The following is a 20,100-nucleotide window of genomic DNA, read 5'->3' as shown; positions in this document are numbered from 1 at the left end:
CCAGTCTGCTAAAATGGAGTCTTACATAATATCATATTATCACCAAAGTGATATCCCAACACCATTGTTGTATTCTGTTGGTTAGAAGCAAGCCACAGTCCCCATCCAACTTAAAGGGACAAAGCTACACAAAGATGTGAACACCAGGAGGCAGGGATCACCTTAGGGGTCTGTCTGCTACATTTCTGCACTAAGGGCTACATAACCACTGAAGAGACCACCGGACTACAGGTCCTGGCATTCTCTGGGAATCACAATCTTAATCCTCTCCAAGCAAATGGAATTACCATATGACTCAGCAAGTCCACTTCTAGGTGTATTCCCAAAAGAAATAAAAAAAAATATGTCCATACATTCATTATATATGAATATTCATAGCAGCATTTTTATAATAGTCAAAAAAGTGGAAACAACCCAAATGTCCTTCAACTGATGAGTGGATAAATAAAATGTGGGAGAGCCATACAAAGGAATGCTATTCAGAAGTGAAAAGAAGTGAAGTATTGATACATGCTATAACATGGATGAACCTCAAAAACACTATTCTTAGAGAAAAAAGTCAGCCACAAAAGACTACACACTGTTTGATACCATTTTTGCAAAACAGGCAGATCCACAGAGAGAAAAAGTAGACCCATGTTTACCAGGGGCTGGAGGGAGGAGAGAATGGTGAATGACTGCTTATGATTCATTTACAGGATAATGAAATGTTTTAAATTAAGATTACAGTAATGGTTGAACAACTCAATATACTCAACACTTTATGTGGGTGAATATTATGGTATGTGAGTTATATCTCAATAAATCTGTTTTTTTAAAAAGGCCCAGAAGAGTGTTATTTTTAAGACAATCTAAGATATATTACTTAAATACTAAAATATCAAAGTATTGGCATTTTTGTCACATTTAAATGATTTATAAGCACTATAAATATTCAAAAGTGGGGCTATCGCAGAACAACTTATACTGTGATAAGATCTTTCCATAGTACAGACATAGAAAGATAACAACAAGGCACATGGGTTTTCCCAACAGCCCAGCAAAAGTAAGTAGTTTTTCTAGAGCTTGTGCCAGAATTCATTTCCACATTCTTTGGTAAAGGTCTCCTCTTTCTCCTCTGTAAATTCAAATATTAAATAGACACCAGTACAGTTTAAGAAAACTAACAATTTCCCAAAAGGTACTTCTCTGTGTTTCAGAATCTGGAAATTCAAGAGAGTATACATATATCAAGAGATCAGGTTTTACAAATTAGTGGTTATCAGTAGGGAGAGAAGAGTGAGGGAGACAAGATCGGGGTAGGGGATTAAGAAGTACAAACTACTCTGTATAAAATAAATAAGCTACAAGGATATATTGTACAATACACAGAATATAGCCAATATTTTGTAATAACTATAAATGAAGTATAACCTTTAAAAATTGTGAATCACTATGCTGTATACCTGAAACTTATGTAATAGTGTATATCAACTATACCTCAATAAAAAATAATAATTTAAAAAACACCTTCCTCCCAGGCTTGTTGAGAGAAGTAAATGAAGTTTAAAAAAAAAATCAAGTTTTACACCTTAAATTTATAAAATTTTTATTTGTCAATTATACCTCAAAAGGATGGAAAAAAAGAAAATTCAAGAGAACAGCCAAGCAACTGTACAAAGATTATCCTCTCCTCATTGAGAGCAATAGGCACTAGCTCCAGAGAGTACCTTTAAGGATAAAATGTTGCTGGTTTTCAAGGTGACAGTTTCAGCAGGGATCCAAAGAACTAACAGTGCCAGAAACCTTAGTCAGCGAGGCACACCTGCTCATATCTGTTTAGAGACAAATTTAAAATGATACCAGTTTAGAGATATCTTTCCCCCATTTACTGACTTACACATTCACATGATCCCTCTCCATCCAACCTACCTCATGTTTCCATCTGCCCTTTAGCCCAGATCCACATGGGGACTAATTCTGAGAAATAGTACTTAACCAGAGGCTTTGAGTGGCCTACCTGCTACAGATGTGCCACAGTTCTACAAAGCAGTAATAGTTCCTGTAAATTCCTGAGGTTTTAATTGATGCCTGCCCTCTCCAATCCCTTCCCTTACTACCTATGGAAGCGGGAAAAAAAACAAACTATGTTATAGACCTTGAAGCAATCTAGCCTTTTCAAAGATAACAGTACAGTTTTCCACGCAGAGATGTTATCTAGAAGCCAATAAAGATGGCTTTCTAAGGTTGTTCCATGAAAAAAGATACACTTTTTTCTTAGCTGCAGAAAATCCTTTAGAAAACACCACCGTTTCAAGGAATATTTGTACCCAGAGGCCCAGAGAATGTCAAGGCCCCAGTGTTTAATGACATCTAGCAGTGCGCTAAGAATGGGACTTCATCCATTTTCTCAGCCCTTTGAGGAAAAATTCAAGGGTATGTCGTCCTGTCTCCTGCCTCTAGCAAGGACTGCACCTCCACCACCAAGAAATCCATAGCAAAGGGGGTTTCTCCAACCATATACCTATGATGCTATGTGTACATTTACCTTTCAGAGTTGAGCCCTTGGGTTTGTCTCTCCCTTGGTGCCATCACTTAATGTGTGAATAACCTCCTCCCACCCCTGGCTGGTCTTTAGACAGGTGGAAAGTGAAAGCATATTCTTTCCAGATTTCCCTAAATAATCACTTGGAATTTTAACAATATTCAAGTGTTTTTAAAATTCCTAAAGATAACACCAAAATTTTATGGGCTCTTCTTCTTCATAATCCTACATTATAATCTTATTATTTAATCTCACACACGCACACATGCGCACACACACACACACACACACACAAAGACATTCTCCTGGTATAGACCATCTCCTCCTTAGGTGGGTCTGCCTAAGGGAGGAAATGATGGGGAGCAAGAGAGGAGCTGAGGCTCAGAGAAGGCAGCTACCAGAGCCTAAAAATCAGAATTACAAGACATAGTTCAACAGAGCCCTCTGAAGTGATCACTGTAACCCCCTGTAGCTCTAAAAGCGCCTGCATTCCCACTCTTCAGTGGCCGCAAGCTCAGGGATGCTGGCATTACAGTCTCGGGGAATCTCAACTTCAACATGCTGTCTCCATTTCCGCTTTATTGTTCCTCTCAGGCCAGCTGCTTACAAAATTATGTTTGTTCTCTCACTTCCTTTGTCAATACTTCCTCCAGCAGCCAAAATAAACACTCAGCAATACAGCAACACACCAATCCCAGCACCGGGAAAAAAGAGAGAGAAAGAAAATGAAAACCTCACAGTGCACATGTGGCACAAGAACACAAAAACTCAGTTTCTAGGAGAGAAGAAACAACAGCTATACTCTGTATCCGTTTTTCTCCCCTTCTTCCCTACCTTCATCTTCCTTCCCCATACCACACTGAAAAACCCACATGGTTTCTTCAGCCTGGGATCCTGGCCAGAGGATCAAGGACACTAGCTGTTCCATGCTCACAGTCCTTCCAGCCCTGCTCCACTGATTACTTTTGTTCCGGTGGGGCTGGGCGGCTGGGCGGCAGGCTCAAGGTCAGCCACACTAGAGCTTGTGTGTGTTCCAGTGTTGGAAGCACTGCAGTGAAGCTCCAGGAGCCTCCCTTGTCTAAGGTTTGACCTTTCCTCACAATGACTCCACTGACTGGGCTTAAGAAATGGTGATATGCTGTTTGAGAAGGAACACTCTGTGCTAGAAAAAGGTCCTTCACTGGGAGGGAGTTCAGTCTCCTCCATCACTGGGTCCCTCCTCACCCCAACCTGGGTGAGTTTGGCAGATCATTTAAACCAGAATGTTTTTGTATAAATGGGGAAAGAAATTTTGACCTGACTAAAAGGAAAGCCAGGGCTCAGTGACACCTTGAGGTCCTTTTGGCTCTAGCATCAATGCTTCCTTCATAGTCTAGTCCAGGGATGTCAAACTCAATTGCCAAGGAACATGTGACACAAACAGGTGACACCAGCTGGAGAACGTATGCTGCATCTAAAGGGGCAGCCACTATTTAGTTACAGCCAAGTTCTGGCATTCAAGAATGTAGGCTTGGTTTTGCCAGAAATTCTTATTTCAAGAGAAGGCAGAAATATGTTTTTTCCTATAAAATCTCCTGATTTAAAAATTTTGACACCTACTTTAAAATTCACAATTCTGTGAAAGCCAAACAAAACATATGTTCTACCCTTTCTACCCCCCACCAGTTTGTAACCTTCTGTCTAGAAAATGACTCTGCAAACTAGGTATGACGCAGCTGGGAGTGATTTGTGGGAGTCATATCAAAATCTCCATGGGGGCTTCCTCAACTAACCAAGCTCCCACTCACAATCTACCTTTAGGTATGTATTTCCCCTCCCCAATGTTGCTTTTGCCCTTGAAATTTATTGCATTTATTATGCATGTGAATGTTGTGGCAACAGAAAAAGACTGACAATTACTAGAAAAGAAGTAAGTGCTTATGTTCATTTGGACCATGCAGTTTTGCAAATGTATTTTTATGTACCTTTTCTCATCATCATTCTTTTTTATTAAAAAAAAAGGGGGGGGGAAGAAAAAAATAGAAATTATAGCTCAGAGTAATTAAGTCACTTGCCCAAGGTCTCATAACTGACAAGTGATAAACACGGAATTTGATCCAAGGTCTTCCAACTTGCAACTTTTGAGAAGCCCTGAGTACCTACCTACAGACCTCTAAGCAACAGTTCTGGTCCATGTCCCCTTCTTCCAGATGCTGGCCTAGCCTGGCTCTGCTAGTGTTCTTCCCAACCCTGACATGACTCCTCATCATCCAGACTTTTGGAACTCATGACACTAGCACTTTGACCACAGCTGATGGGAAGAATATGTACCATGGCCAGACCATTACCCTTAGTGAGGACAGTGATTTCCCAAATTAATATTCCCATTGTTGATCATCATGAGAAAGGAAAGGCATTTGAGAAAGTAGGATCCGATTTTGGGCATGGAGGAGGAGGAGACCAAGGAAACTAGCACTGAGGTGAGGTGGACTGGCCCTATGTGACATGGCCAGGGCAGAGGCGGAAGGAAGGCAAAGAGGAATGCCCTGCAAAAGTCATGGTCAGTGGGCTCAGGAGCTGGGAAAGCTGTTCTGAGGTTTTATTTCGTATTTTCTTCATTGTAAACCCTTCTGTTATCCTCGGGCTTTCAGAAAAACATTTTAAATGTCATAATCTTGCCTTATTTACATTACATACCTTTTAAGAGGTAAGTATACTATACCTGTAAGAGGGATAGTATCCACACCTAAAGTAATTCAATGAAAATGGAAAACTTGATGCTAGGTGTCTTTTGATTGCCCCTCCAGATCTGCCCTCCATCCTCCTCTACCCTCTGTGCCCTGTGAGGCTGAGCTGTACAGACTGTTTCTACTGGCTTCCTTACTCCCAGGCTTCTGGTTGAGTTTGCTCAAGGAGTAGATCAGAGGGAGGGAAGGATAAATCTGAGATTCGGGCAGTTTCCTCATTGTAGGGTTGAGATGTACTAGCTACCTCATTTGGCCAAGATCCCAGCTTCTGCCAAAATGGTCTTCTCCACTTGGCACATTTGGATCCATCACATCTGGCACATCGCATTCTGGTAACTGCTCCCTTTCTCTGCCTCCTCCTTATAGGAGTGTTAATGGGACTCAGGTTTCAGCCTCAGGGTGCTACTCCCTACTGACTCTTTTTTTTTAAGTCAGCCTTTTATTAAACTCTCTTCAAATTACCAAATTGAATGTTTATTTGTTTCCTGTTAGGACCCTGGCTGTCACAGTCACTTAGTTGTTGCTGTTTTATTATTTATTATTATTGTTATTATTAATAATATTAAGGATGAATTTCTATGGATAAAAATACATAAATTTTGAGTTCACATCATTAAATATTGACAATGTAACCAACACCCCAGTAAAGATAATGAAACTTTCATCACCCAAAAAGTACATTCATGTTCCTTTCAGGGTCACCTCCTCCAAACTCAAAGAGGCAACCATTGGATGAAAACACTTTTTACAAAATGGAGAGAGACCAAGAACAAATCTGGGCAGATTAAAATTAACACATAACAAATAGAAAGGGTTCCTATCTGAAGAGTAAGTATTCTTCAGATGGGACACAAAAAGCTGGAGAGGGAAAGTTATAAATGACTTGACTTTCTGAGATCATCTGGAACACAAGGCTCAGACTTTTGTTCAGTTGGGCATAACAGGTTAGAGTAAACCTGAAGGCTGGAGAACTTTAGGTTACGTGCTTATACATAGATCATATGTTGTTTACCACAGAACTCTCATTCTGAAGACAGATGACCGAACCAGAGAAAGGAGCCTGATACAAAGAGTGCATTTATAATTATCAGTGATCTGTAGCCTGGCCTAGCATGTGGCCTTTAACTAATGAAGGCCCCTAATCATGGAAGGATCCTGGAAGGTCAACTCAAATAAATACATTTTCCTAGGGAATTTGAAAATAAGACTTTAGAGCAATTCAGATAGCAGAAGGATACAGAGACCTTAAGATAACAGAAGCTATAATGACTAAACAGAGGCTAAGGGGTAAGCAGTAAAGAAACAGATTATGTAGTGGAGGAGCAGAATTAGAAAACAGCTGAGTAACCACAATCGTTAAGCAGTGGGCTAATAGCATTGGATACCTATCTCCAAGGGAGTGAAGTTCAGAAATCGCTGCACAGTCACCTCAGCTACTGTTGGATTATTAGAGCTACTGCTGACGATTTATCCTAAACAGCATTTCCATTCTCTATGAGGCCTGGGTGGGTGGGGGATAACATTTTTTTTATTTTTCCCCCATAAACTCCCAATAATTAAGGAAACTTGATTTATCTCAATTCCTCACCAAATGGAAGAGGCTAGCAAACTGTAAGCAAGGTTTATAAAGCAGACAGATCATAAGTCATAGGCCTAGGATTTATCAACTCTGTGTGGGAGAAACTAGTTTTATTTCCCTAATGTCTTCAAATAAGTCTGGTTATGGAAGAAACTTCAATGAAGAGGTTGCTGAGTCATTGGTCAGTTGTGGTTTCTAGCCATGACCCTCTCCCAAATAAGAACACTCAGCAGCCTATGGAAGGAGTTGCAGGAGGTTCAGTGAGGGCCAGACCTGTGCCAGAGGCTGGAGTGTGAGTAGGGATACCAATGATTTTAAAGAGAGCAACATACTAGATTTTGAAGAGAAGGTGACACAGGTCAGAAACAAGATTTGATAGGGAGTAATAAAATATCTTGAGCAAATTAAAGAAATCATTCATTCAACAAATACAGTTGTCCCTTGAACAATACGAGTTTGAATTGTGTGGGTTCACTTACATGCAGATTTTTTCAATAAATATAGTCAGTCCCCCATATTCATGGAGGATGTGGAATCCACAGATATGGAAAGCAACTACATGACTTTTGTTCTAGCAGGTTTTGGTTTCCATGGCGGGTCCTGGAACCAATCCCTCAAGGATACCGAGGGATGACTGTATTGATGAACACTATACCATGAGATATGAAACAAAACCAAAAAGTGAGAGAGGTAGGAGGTCATGATTTCTGCTCTTGGGGAGCTCATAGTGTAATCTGACAATTCTGCACTGATTTTACTGTAAGTAACCACTGCAACAGTAGGTAACCTGTGTATGTGTATGAGAATTTGATAATCCATTAAACATATATAGCACATGAGTACTTAGTAAATGGGAGCAATTATTTATATAATTACTGTTTTAGTATAAGACCATTTGGATTGTTGCTGTTCCTATGCCCCCCGCCCCTTGAGAGAATGCCCCCTGGCAGACATCACTGGCAGCCTGCCCAGTAGCCATCCCCCTCTCCCTTCTGGGTTAACAGAGCCTAATTTTGTCTGGGGCAGCAATACAACAGGATTGATCTTTCAAAGCAAAGCCCTCCTAGTTTTTCTCTTCTCCTCTGCAACATTTCCATTTCCCAAGATACCCTGCAGCTAGGAGTTACCATGCGACCCAAATCTGACCAATGAGATGCCCAGAAATGCCTGTTGGGAAAGATATTTTTCTTCTTGGAGAAAGAGACTTTGGAGAAAAAGACTTGCTCTTTCCCCTTCCAGGTATTAGGGCTTGATATCAGAATCTGCTATAGGCATCTTAATGACCATGAGATGACAAACACGAAGAAGGAAAAAGAAAGTGAGTGTGCTGAAGAAGACCTATGAGGTGAAAGGCTGGAAAGAGCCTGGATCCCTGATGGCATTTTCAGTCCTCTGAACAACCCCCTTCTTCCAGTATCCTTGGTAAGTAAAAAATAAATATCCTTACAGTTTAAGCCTTCTTTCATAGGTTATTCTGTCATTTACAGCTGATAACAAATTTTCATGATTTTTAGGAGACAGCTTCTCTGCATTGATATTTTCCGTCTAGAGCTGCACTATTCAATCCAGCAGGCACTAGACACATGTGGCTACTGAGCATTTGAACAGTCCTTTAGTCCAAACAGAGATATTTTGTAAGTATAAAATATATGCCTGGTTTCAAAGATTTAGTACAAAAGAGAGAGAGATTACATAAAATACTTCATAAATAATGTGATATTAATGAAGTAATATTTTGGATATATTATATTAAAATATTTTATTAAAGTTAATTTTACCTGTTTCTTTTTGTTTTTTGAATGCAGCTGCTAGAAAAGTTAAAAACGTGTGTGTGGTTCACATTATATTTCTATTGGACAGCACTGTCTAGGGTATAAACACACAGCCCAAAGAGTGTTTAGCTGTTCTGGGAAAGCAGAAGTTGAGGAAGGAATAGGTATTAGGACATGGTAGTGATGGCTCCTCCATGAGATGGCATTGGTGAAGCTTCTTTGTATTTTCTGTATTTCTAAATTGGCTTTTATTTCTATGCGTTTGGAGAATGAATCAAATCAGAACTTGCACTTCATAATGTACATAGATGATTTGTCTCACTTTGGCCCTTTCTATCCCTTTACCAACATTTTCAATATTTTTCCTCTGAGTAGTTGAAAGGACGTAGGCCCACACCCCTTTGTAAATTCTCCATCTTGATACTACATTAAGCTCACAGTTCAGAACTACACCAAGTGAAAAAGTGGAGAGTTTACCTATCTCTACCTCCCTCACTCTCCAACCTGGTCTCCTGATGCTCTCTGCATTCCTGAAGACCTGTGATGTCCTACCGGAGGCCTGGCTCCACATCAGGTTTCAAGTTTATTTCATCAGGATTTTGTCTCTGTACTGCAGCTGATTTCAGTTAAGTATACAAAAGATATCATCAATCTGAGGGTGCTTTAAGGTACTAAATCCTCCTCAGGCAAGTTTGCATTTTGCATTTTTAAAACAGATCTTCAGTTAACCCAAATGATTTGCTCATGGTTCATGTCAGAGCTAAGGCAAATCCACGCAGTAGGGTGGAAATGGCTTGACACAGCAGGTCATTTCCATCAGCTGAAAGGAGACTACAAAAACTTTTATCTACTGGGCCAATGCATGATGCTACCCCTGCTAATGAAAATGAATGTATCCACTTAATTCCCATGCCCAGCCCACACCCATCTTAGTTCAGAGTGCTATAACAACAATACCACAGACTAGGTGGCTTATAAACAATAAAGGCTCATTTCTTACAGTTCTGGAGGCTGGGAAGGCCAAGATCAATGCACTAGCAGATTCGTTGTCTGGTGACAGCCTGCTTTCTAGTTTGTAGATGTCTGTTTTTGCAGTATCCTCACGTGGAAGAAGAGAAAGGGAGCTCTCTAGAGTCCCTTTTATAAGGGCACTAATCCCATTCATGACGGCTTCATCCTCATGACCTAATTCCATACCAAAGGCCCCATCTCCAAATAGCATCACATTTGGGATTAGGCTTCAACATATGAATTTGGGGGGGGCATGAACATTTAGCACTCTCCCAGACCATAGGCTTGTTTCACAGAAGAATAAGTGCTGGCCCTTATTGTACCGTTTGGATTGATTAACAATCTCCAACTCTGACCAATACACAGAGAAAAATAAGTAGATTAGATTTTTATAAAATATGGGAGGAATTGAGAAAGCAGCTGGTAACTAGGTTCCAGGTTTGAATCTGAAAAACATAAAATGTAATAGCTTTCTAAGAAGGACCAGGAGGCATCAAATGGGAAGGAAATTCTTCCAACGGGCTGGAGAGATACAGGCAATATTCAATTTTAGATCCTGTGCTCTTCCTATCAACAACATGACATCCAGTTGACTATTTCAGCAGCATATATAATTCAGCTAATCAGAAAAACATGCAAGCAGTTGAGCAGCTGTCTTCTAGACATGCTTTAATATATGGATCTGGAAATATCCCAAGTTCTGGGGTAAAACCAAATCAATCAAAAAGCCATTAGGGTTATCTTACCACATGTCAACAAGGCAGTGCTATTTTCAAAAGTAACATCTTTTGGATTTAAAAGGTCTCTTGAGTTTCCCTTTATTGCAAGAGAACAGCCACTGGACCTGAAATCTTGACTCAGCTCTGTCTCACTAACTCCACTGGTCTTGAACAAATCTTTTCCCCTTTCCAATAGTCCAAGATTGCATTTAAGCCTAACACTGGATGATTTGATCTTCCTGATTAGTTTTCTAGCTTGTGCTAATCACTATTCATCTAAATTTGAGGAGGAATAAAGAAAAGGTGAGTTAAGATTTTTACACCAAACCTATCAGACATCTATCTGGAAGGGTCTACACCAAAATGCTTAAAGTGTGTTTCCATCAATTTGGTGGGACTGAGGATAGAATTTTTCTTCACATGTATAAAGAAGCCTTTACTGAAGGATAGGATAATGAAAGGGATTTATATCAGACGTAGTAAAGAATTTGGTCTTGCTCAAAGAAAACATTCAGCCTATGCCCTCCACTTCTGGGAGGAAATCTCTGGGCCCTCCAAATGGGAGTGTCTTGTTTGGGAGCTTTGGGTCATAGTGGATAGTCTATTAATGTGATTTAGGGGAAGGGCTGGCCACACCAATATAGTCTGGGAGAGGAGAGAGGAACTGACAAAAAACTAACAATGTGACCTAATGTGGGAACTTTGGGTTATGCCTGGATACTGAAATCAACCAAGTGGGCAACAATGAATCATACCCATGTAATAAAGCCCCTATAAAAAACTGGACCTAAAGGCCCAGACGTGTGTTTCTATTCGGCAATACTTTGCACATCTTGTCACACACTGATGCCAGCAGAGTGATGTGTCCTGACTCCATAGGGAGAGAAACAACGGAAGCTCTGTGTGTGGTACATCTCCTGGACTCGGCCATATGAGCTTCTTCCCTTGAATAATTTTAATCTGTATCCATCCCCTGTAATAAACCATAACCATGAGTATAACTTCCAGTGAGTTCGGAGTCCTCACAAATTATCAAACCTGAGGATGGTTTGTGGACCCTCGGAACTTACAGTTGATATCAGATGTAAGGACTATGCCCTCTATTTTGTTATTAGCCTAAACTCTATGCAATATCACAGCAATGAAAAAAAATGTTTTGATAGATATTCTTCTTCTAAAAATCCAGGAAACTTTAACTATTTCCCACAAATCAGCCAAGAGCCTCCCAACATGCTCTCTATTTATTCTTCCTCTTTATCACTCTCCCATGTCTCTACTCCACTCTTCTCCAAAGAAATTCTTCTTTATTTGTAATGATCTTGCATATTTTTAATCATCTCTCCTATTTCTCTGTATTTTTGACTCCTACATACCCATTTTGGAATTTCACTTTCCTATTAACAGTTATCTTCATTTATTTGAATTGTTTATATGTATACTAAAATTTTTCTACCTGAAAAAATATATATATATGTATCTTTTTAATAAAAAATAACCTTCTCAAAACCAGGTCTATGTATTTTCCAATCTTGACACACATTCACATGCAAAAATATAACTGTCCAGCAAGAACAATTAATTGAGAGCAATTTATATTTCACAGCTTTTAAAATTCTCTTTTGCAATTTCGACACTCTGATGGAGTTTATATTCCAGCTTCTAATCCCAATTTTTTCCTCTCTTTCAAAATTTTCTTTAAACTTGTCCTAAGAAGCTCTTCAGTCTTGCCACCTCGTCCTCTCATCTCTGCATCTGTCTTCTTTTCTACCAATTATTCTTTGATTTTTTTCTAAGTAGATCCTAATATTCTATACTTTTCCCTCTTCTCCTTCTCACAAAATACCCCCAATATATCTTTTAAGTGAGAACCAAAACCATCTACACCCACACAGCTTACTGGCCATATTATCATGACCTTACTATTTCAACGTGTTTATCAATATAACTTTACTATTCCAAGAAACTTGCCCTCAAGAATAAAAGTTACAAATAACTTTACTCTTCATTCCATTTCATTCTGAAACACCAACCAATTCTTCCATATAAAGTATTAAATGACAGTATGCACACTAAAACTCTTGGACTCCCTCTTCAAAATCCTCACCTTGTTACATCCACTAATTCTAGACTATTATATCCAATTCTAACTAAGCCCCTGCATTGAAAGATCCACCTTCATCTAGGTAGGTCTTCAAAATCTCAATAAATATCCTGACTTTGCCCTTTCCCTTCTGAGGTCCTGTTAAGACTATATCAAGGTTCTGTTCTCCCTTACCATGGTAAGAACAAACTCTGCTTTGAGCTATCAAAGATAGTTTTGGTGACATTTTCAGGAGCCAGTATTTGACATAAGGCCCAGGAGTGAAGATAAAGTAGCAAGCCATAATTTCCCTTTGTGACTGAGTGTTTATATGTATACCTTTAGTGGAGGAGGCAGAAGGGAAATGTGTTGCAGGTGGGTAGGGAAGAGAAAGAAACATACAGAGGTATGCCATTTCAAAATGTTTAAGAGATTTCCACAACCAATATCTCATTTGAGCCTTATGATAATGCTTTGTGGTAGACAGGGCATATACTATGGTCCTTATTTTAAAGATGGAGATAGTAGCCTTGTAGAAGTTAAGTGAGTTTAAGATTTGGGACACATAACATGAAATAGCTAGAGAAAAATTCTAAAGCAGAGGTCAGCAAACTGCATTCTGTAGGCCAAACCTGGCACCATGGCCTGTTTATGTAAGGAAAATTGTGTTGGAACACAGCCACATCCATTTCTTTGCATAACTGTCTATGGTTGCTTTAGTGCTACAACAGCATCACTGAATAGTTTTGACAGAGACCATATGGCCTGCAAAGCCTAAGATATTTACTATCTGGCTTTTTACAGAAAAGGTTAACCAGCTTCTATTCTAAAGCAAGATGTCACAAAGTTAACTCCCAAATAAATACAATAAAATGATTAAACCCTAAAGGCCTTGAGGATATCAATCAGATAGTTCTTCATCTAGCAAAGGGATATTTGAAAATATGAAGTGATAAACTGCCAGGTTCTAAGGTTTCTATGTCATAGGAAAGTGTCCTCCCAGGTAGTTCTCCACCTAGATACAGAGTGCATTGATATTGTGAATGGAAGTTGTGTTGGTAAAGAATGATCAATTAGCCAGCACTGCAGGCAACTATGCAGCAACAAATAGGCACACAAATAGCTACAATAATAAAAGATATTGCTGATGAAATTGAACTTTATAGACTTTGAAAATATATCCGAAAATATTAAAGGAATGCTCTGTAATAGCAGTATCAGCAATAGCTGAGAAAGGAAACCAGTCTGCAACAGGCAGGCATGAATTATCAGGAAATACATCAATAGCTTAGTGGATAATAGAGTCAGCTCTCCGGGAACTCAACAAGAGTTATGTCTGCCTTTTTACTCTCCCTCTGTAGCCTGAACTTCAGCCTCTGCACAGATCTTCCAGCTTCCAGAGTTGCTCACGCATAGTCTACTCTCCAAACAAAATGGTCCTTTTACAACAGCACTTAGATCACCATACCGCTTTGCTTGAAACCCTCCAATGGCTACATATTTCACTAAAGGAAGATTTTCCTTGAAGGTAATAAAGCCACAGATTCAGTCCTCTCACTTGCACAGGACTCTTCCAAGGGCCTGGCAATATATTCATGTAGTCTTTTTATTTTTTTAATTTGTAATTGTGAGATATTTTAACCATAACTGTCTATTTTTGAATTTCCCTCTGTCACAACTGTTTTTGAGTCAAGTGGTCCACGATCGACACAGACACTATGGGAACCAGTTAAGGAGAAACTGAATTTGAAAACTATTCAGTTTGAGTTAGTGGGAGGTATTACTGTAGCTGGAGATTACTTCAAAGTAAAGTTTTTGCTGATATAGAAATGCCTTCCAGGAATACTTCTTCTACTACTTCTCAGTGCCAGCATACAATGTGACACTAAAGATCAGGCCTAGAGGTCATAAGATAGGAACTTATCTTCATCATATAAGAAATATGCGGCTAGCAGAAGAGAAAAGGGGTTTGAAACATATGGAGCCAGAAGCTAGTCTGCAGAAAATTCTTACAAATCTTACTTCGTGTAAAAAAGAAATTTGAGAAAAGCTTTCCCAAATTTGACACAATTCTAAAAATGTACATGGCATTACCCATAATGAGTTGTGAACTCAAATTTTTCTACACTATGAATAAAAAATAAATTTTGACTAAATAAGATAAAGACTGAATTATCTTTCTATTCTTCCTCTAGAAAATGATGTGACAAAATAATATGTAAAGGGGCAATCAAAGAGATTTTAGCCAGAAATAATGAAGAGGGGAAAGGTAATACAGAGGGGTGTCACAGTTAATTAGTAAAATTATTATGGGGATGGGTTTTTTTTTTTGGATTTTATGGTGTGTAGGGGCGGGGGGAAAATAAAAACTTTTTCTTCTACCCTCCCAAGTTCTGTGGCTGGGGCCCTGGGAATTAAAATGGCAAAAGATGGATTAACAAGGAGGAAATAAACAGAGTTTATTAAGAGCAATGCACAGACACACAGAATAAACTCCATAAACTCAAAGGGGTGGTTGTAACTTAGGGCTTATATAGTATCTTAACAAAGAATAGTAAATTTGTGTAGAAGTGGTAAGACAAAAGAAAGGGGATTTGGCATTCAGGAGCAGTAAACTGGGAAGGTAAATATACAGGGGAAGTGAATAGAAGATAAAGGTTGTTTTAGTGAGGTTTGTTATGTACATTCCTCTCTATCTCTGAGCTTTAAGAGTCTATAATGATTAGGAGTCTTTTTGCCCTTCCTGGTATGATAGTGGGGAAGACAGGCGGTTTCTTTTGCATCTGCTATTCTTCATTTCCTCAACTCAAAACAATCCTTATGCCGAAGTGGTATATTTGGAAGTGGCATATTCCAATCCCCTACCCTGGTATTTGTCACTCTAAAAACTGATCATTTCTTGTGGGGTTTTTTTTTTTTCCATTCCAAGTAAGTTTTTAAGTTTGTGCCTAATTTTGTATTTCTTTACATATGCAAGGCCTTGAGGACTAAAATTTCAACCCCTGCAAAACCTGGATGCACCCTTAAATCTCAGTTAAATACAATGCCTTAATAATAATAGCCTGACAAGGCTTGCATGAAGGAGCCCCACTACTCTCTGACTCCTCTCTGACACTCCCACCCTCTCCCACTCCCCTCAAGCCACTATAGTAAGCTGTTCCTGAGTCACACTCAGAACATTCCCACCACAGGACTTTTGCACTGGTTGTTTCCTGTGTTTAAAGCGGTCTTTACCCAGACACCACCATGATGTTTCTCTTACTTTCTTCAGACCTCTGTTGAAATATTGCCTTAATAGAGCAGACTTCCTTGATTACATTTATAAAGTAGCACTGCCCTCCAGCTCCCATCACATTCTATCATCTTTCCTTGCCTTATTTTCCTTCTTAACAACTAGCACCATTTAAAGTTCTAAACAGTTATTTGTTTACTATCAGTTTCTACAAGTAGAGTGTAAGCTTCAAAGAGGCAAAGACTCTCATTCACTGTTGTATCCCCAGCAATGAACGCTCCCCAGGGCCTAGAGCAATGTCTGGCTCATAGCTAGTTCTTTCATGTTATCTATTGAGTGAAAGAATGAATGAGTGAGTAGAATTATTAATACCTAAATTTAAAGGGATTAGTAGCAAATGCAAGACTAGGTTATAGCTGTACCTTATTTTATTTGCAATGAATATCATGTAGTTTGATAAACTATATCTGATTCATTAAAGAGTGGGTGTTTAGTTCTTTTCCACTAGAATTTATAGTTGCATACAACAGGTCAAGGTAAAAAAGCCTTTTCAAGTTTTACTAAGGACAAATAATCAAAACGTGTGGACACAATTATGACTCTTTCTGAGAAGTTAAACCAGTTGAGCATTTTGACCAAATAGCACTTATTTGAGGCCCATTCCTATTGGTTAACATTCCTTTCACAATATTTTAAACTTGTACAAACTGCCTTTTAAGACTGTTTTTAAAACTGTAACTTATTTCTCATAAAATTAAACATAAGACCTCACATCCTACCATCTGGAAGAAGTTTCAGAGATTACTGGACCTGATGGTTCCCAAGCCACCTGTGTATTAGGAGGACCTGGAGTGTACGTTTTAAAAAAGCAGAAACAAAAGTTTAAAAAACACAAAAAAACAGAGATTTCCAAGCCCAGGAGCTAGTATATTAGAATCTAGCAGAGTAGCATCCCGAGGTGGTTTTTTTGTTTGTTTGTTTTTTGTTTTTTTAAACAGGGTCTCCTCTGACTGCAGCCTTCCTGACTCACAGGATTTAGGAACTACTGAACTTGTTTGCTCCTCTCATTTACTGTGTGTCACCAAAGGTGAAACTAATGTATGTAAACCTTGAATAGGAAATAGAAAAAAGAATCCAATACCATCAGAGATAGTGGTTCTCAATCTGATTAAACAAGCAGAGTCACCTGGAAAGCTTTCATCTCACTAGCCAGGCTCTCCCCCAGGCTAACAATATCAGAATCTCTGGGTGGAACCTATGGCATTGCTCTTTTAAAAGCTCCACAGTGGGTCTAATGTATAGCAAGGAATGAGGAACCCTGATCTAGAAGAAAAGAATGTCAAGAAACAGAGAAACCATTCTTGTTTTCTTCTTAGGCACTTATTAATTTCCTCAGTCTGAAAACCATATGGCAAAAAAATCAACTTGGAAACATCCCATTCAACTGACTTTTTATAGCTGAGAATGTTGGATTCCAGAGAGACTTGCCTAAGATCAAATAATTAGTTAGAGGTTAACTTGGAACCTGAACCCAGGTATCCTATTTTGCCACTTTTACTACATCAAAATCCGATCCACTGCACTTCATTCCATAAGCAAGCCTATACTGACCTGATAGACGGTAGTTTTGTTTTGTTTTGTTTTGTTTTCCTAATTGAAACATAGTCAGTTACAATGTATCAATTCCTGGTGTACAGCATAATGTCCCAGTCATGCATATATATACATGTATTCATTTTTATATTTTTCATTAAAGGTTATTACAGATATTGAATATAATTCACTGTGCCATACAAAAGAAATTTTTATCAATTTTTATATGTAGTGGTTAACATTTGCAAATCTCAAAACACCCAAATTTATCCCTCTCCACCTCCTTTGCCCCTGGTAACCATAAGATTGTTTACTATGTCTGCAAGTCTGTTTCTGTTTTGTAGATGAGTACTTCAGTGTCCTCTTTTTTCTTTTTAGACTCTTATTCAATCTCCTAGTCATACCAGGCTTCACTTCTGCAGTGAATCACAGACAGGAACTGGTTATAGTTCAGATTAAATGGTGGGCTAGCCAAGCAGCTCCAAAACACCAATCTCTAACAGTATTTTCCAAACTTGCCTGGTCAAAGACTCATGTGAGGAAATGGTTAATAATAAAGGTTCCTGGGGCTCTCCACCGAAGAGCCTGACTCGGTAACTCAGCACAGCACCTTGGAATACGTAAATTTAACAAGAGTTGCAGCTCACTCATATGCCCTGCCAGTTTGGAAAAGGCTGCTAAAATATTATAGGAATAAATGAAATTTTATCCCACTTAATTCTAATTTCCATGTATGACTCTTTACATGAGGAGTCAGCAAAATTTTTCCATAATGGATCAGTTAGAAGTAGTTCAGCCTTTGGAAGCCATGTGGTCTCATTTGCAACTAATCAACTTGCCTTTAAAATATGAAAGCAGCCATGGATTATAAATGAATGAATGAGAGTGGCTATATTCCAATACAACTAATCACAAAAACAGGTGGGGAGCTGGATTTGACTCATACAGTATAATTTGGCAACCTGCTAGTTTAGATAATTACCAAGATACAAATTTATAGTTTATATCATTTAGAAATATTTACCTATAAGGCATAAAAACAAAAAGTAACAGTGATTAAAACAAATGAGGATTTATTTTATCTCACATAACAAATTTAGACCCAAGTGTTTGCTGATGTTAGTTTAGCAATTCAATAATATTTTGGAAGTGGCAGCATCTACCTCCAGTAATCTCTAAAAGACATCTCCCTATGTATCACTGGCTAGATTTGGATCACATACCTACACCAGGTTCATGACTAAGTTCATTATCTCTGAAACCAAGGGAATTCTATGTAAAATGTGTATGCTGAGGGGAAAGAGAGGGTACAGAGATTTATTAACAAGGAATAAAGCTGGGTAAGTAGTGCTTTTTGGTAATCAACTAATAGTGCCCACCACTGTGCACCCCCTTTGGCAACTGAACTTCCACACGCATATCCTTCTTCCTACACAGGCAGTTTATATAGGTGTATTCATATCCTCCCCAAGAGAGAAAATCCACAAAGTCACATCTAGCTACTGCAACCAGGTCCAAATCTAGGATCTCTAGGTGATGATCAGTTTTCTTTATTTGGTCCAAAGATACCTACTAATAGATCTGAAAGTTTTCTCTAAAGAACACGTTATCTGCTATCAACTCTAAAGAACATGTTATCTGCTATCAACACATTTAATGATGGGAAAAGACTTTATTTTTTTGGAAAAGACTACATCAATAGTTAATATTTATTGTCATATAAGCTGTCCTGTTAGAAAAGAATAGTGGAAAATGCCTGTCCTCTCAATGGAGAAAGTTCCTGGTTAATCAATCTGATAGTTGTGTTTGTGAAAATCTCTCTATTTTTCTTCCATAGCCTCTGGTTCTTTCCTCTATAAGATACTCCTTAATCACTATTGTCAATACCTAAAACTGAGATGGACATTCAGGAGAAAGTTCTTTTCTAATTTTAGCAAACCCTGCATGTTGGTATAAGTTCAAACATCTAGGGATTGCCTTTGAGGTTCAACAATTATATAGTTGTTGGTGAGGCATGCTTTATCCTTAACAGTAAAGTTCCTCCCAAAAACTTAGATTCCATCTACTTGCTTCTGATCAATTCCTTGCATTAGTAACCACAGCTAAAGATTTTGTCTAGACGTAGTCTTTGAGGCAAAGGATTCTTGTCTCCCTGCTGCTAGATCCTGTGCTCTTCCAAATCCTCTGGCATTTAACACACATAATCAGGTCTTTGTGGTAAGAAGCCCTAGTTTTATTAGTCTTAAGGGTGCCACACTTTCGCCTCTGCTTGTTTGAACTTGGTGGTACCAAAGACACTGTCTATAACCCTGCCACGGTATAAATTATGGGACTCTGTTCATTTTGATCGAAGGTCACAGATTACCTTTGTTAGTAAAGTCATAATGAGACAGGAGGGAAGAGGGCAGGGAACAACCATTAAAAGAATGACACAGTAATTAGTACCAAGACAGCAGATGATTAAACTCCCAGTAGACCTTGAGCTTCATTATACACATTGTAATGTATTAGCATGACACACCCACAGGTGCTACGACAGTTCGTTCTGAGGCTACCCATGAAAAGTCAAAGAGAGGGCAGTGGCCCAATTCCTGGGAATCTCCTCCCCTTCCCCAGAGTAATTGGAATAATCCTCTCACTTGTTAGCATATAAAAACTAGCAACACTGAGTTTTTCAGCCTCTCTTGCTCCCTCATCTTCTGAGACAGCCTGCATGCTGTCTATGCAGTGTGTATCTACTTTTACTTTAAACTAAACACCTAACCCTGCACTTCTTGGCCTTTCTCTTACCTTCTGAGACACCCTGCACTCTGTCTATGGAGTGTACACCTCTCTAAGTAAATCTACTTTTCCTCAACTATGGC

Source organism: Vicugna pacos, chromosome 6, assembly GCF_048564905.1.
Source record: "Vicugna pacos chromosome 6, VicPac4, whole genome shotgun sequence".
Taxonomy (NCBI): Eukaryota; Metazoa; Chordata; class Mammalia; order Artiodactyla; family Camelidae; genus Vicugna; species Vicugna pacos.
The sequence above is the reverse complement of the archived record's forward strand: the minus strand, read 5'-3'. Positions refer to the sequence as shown.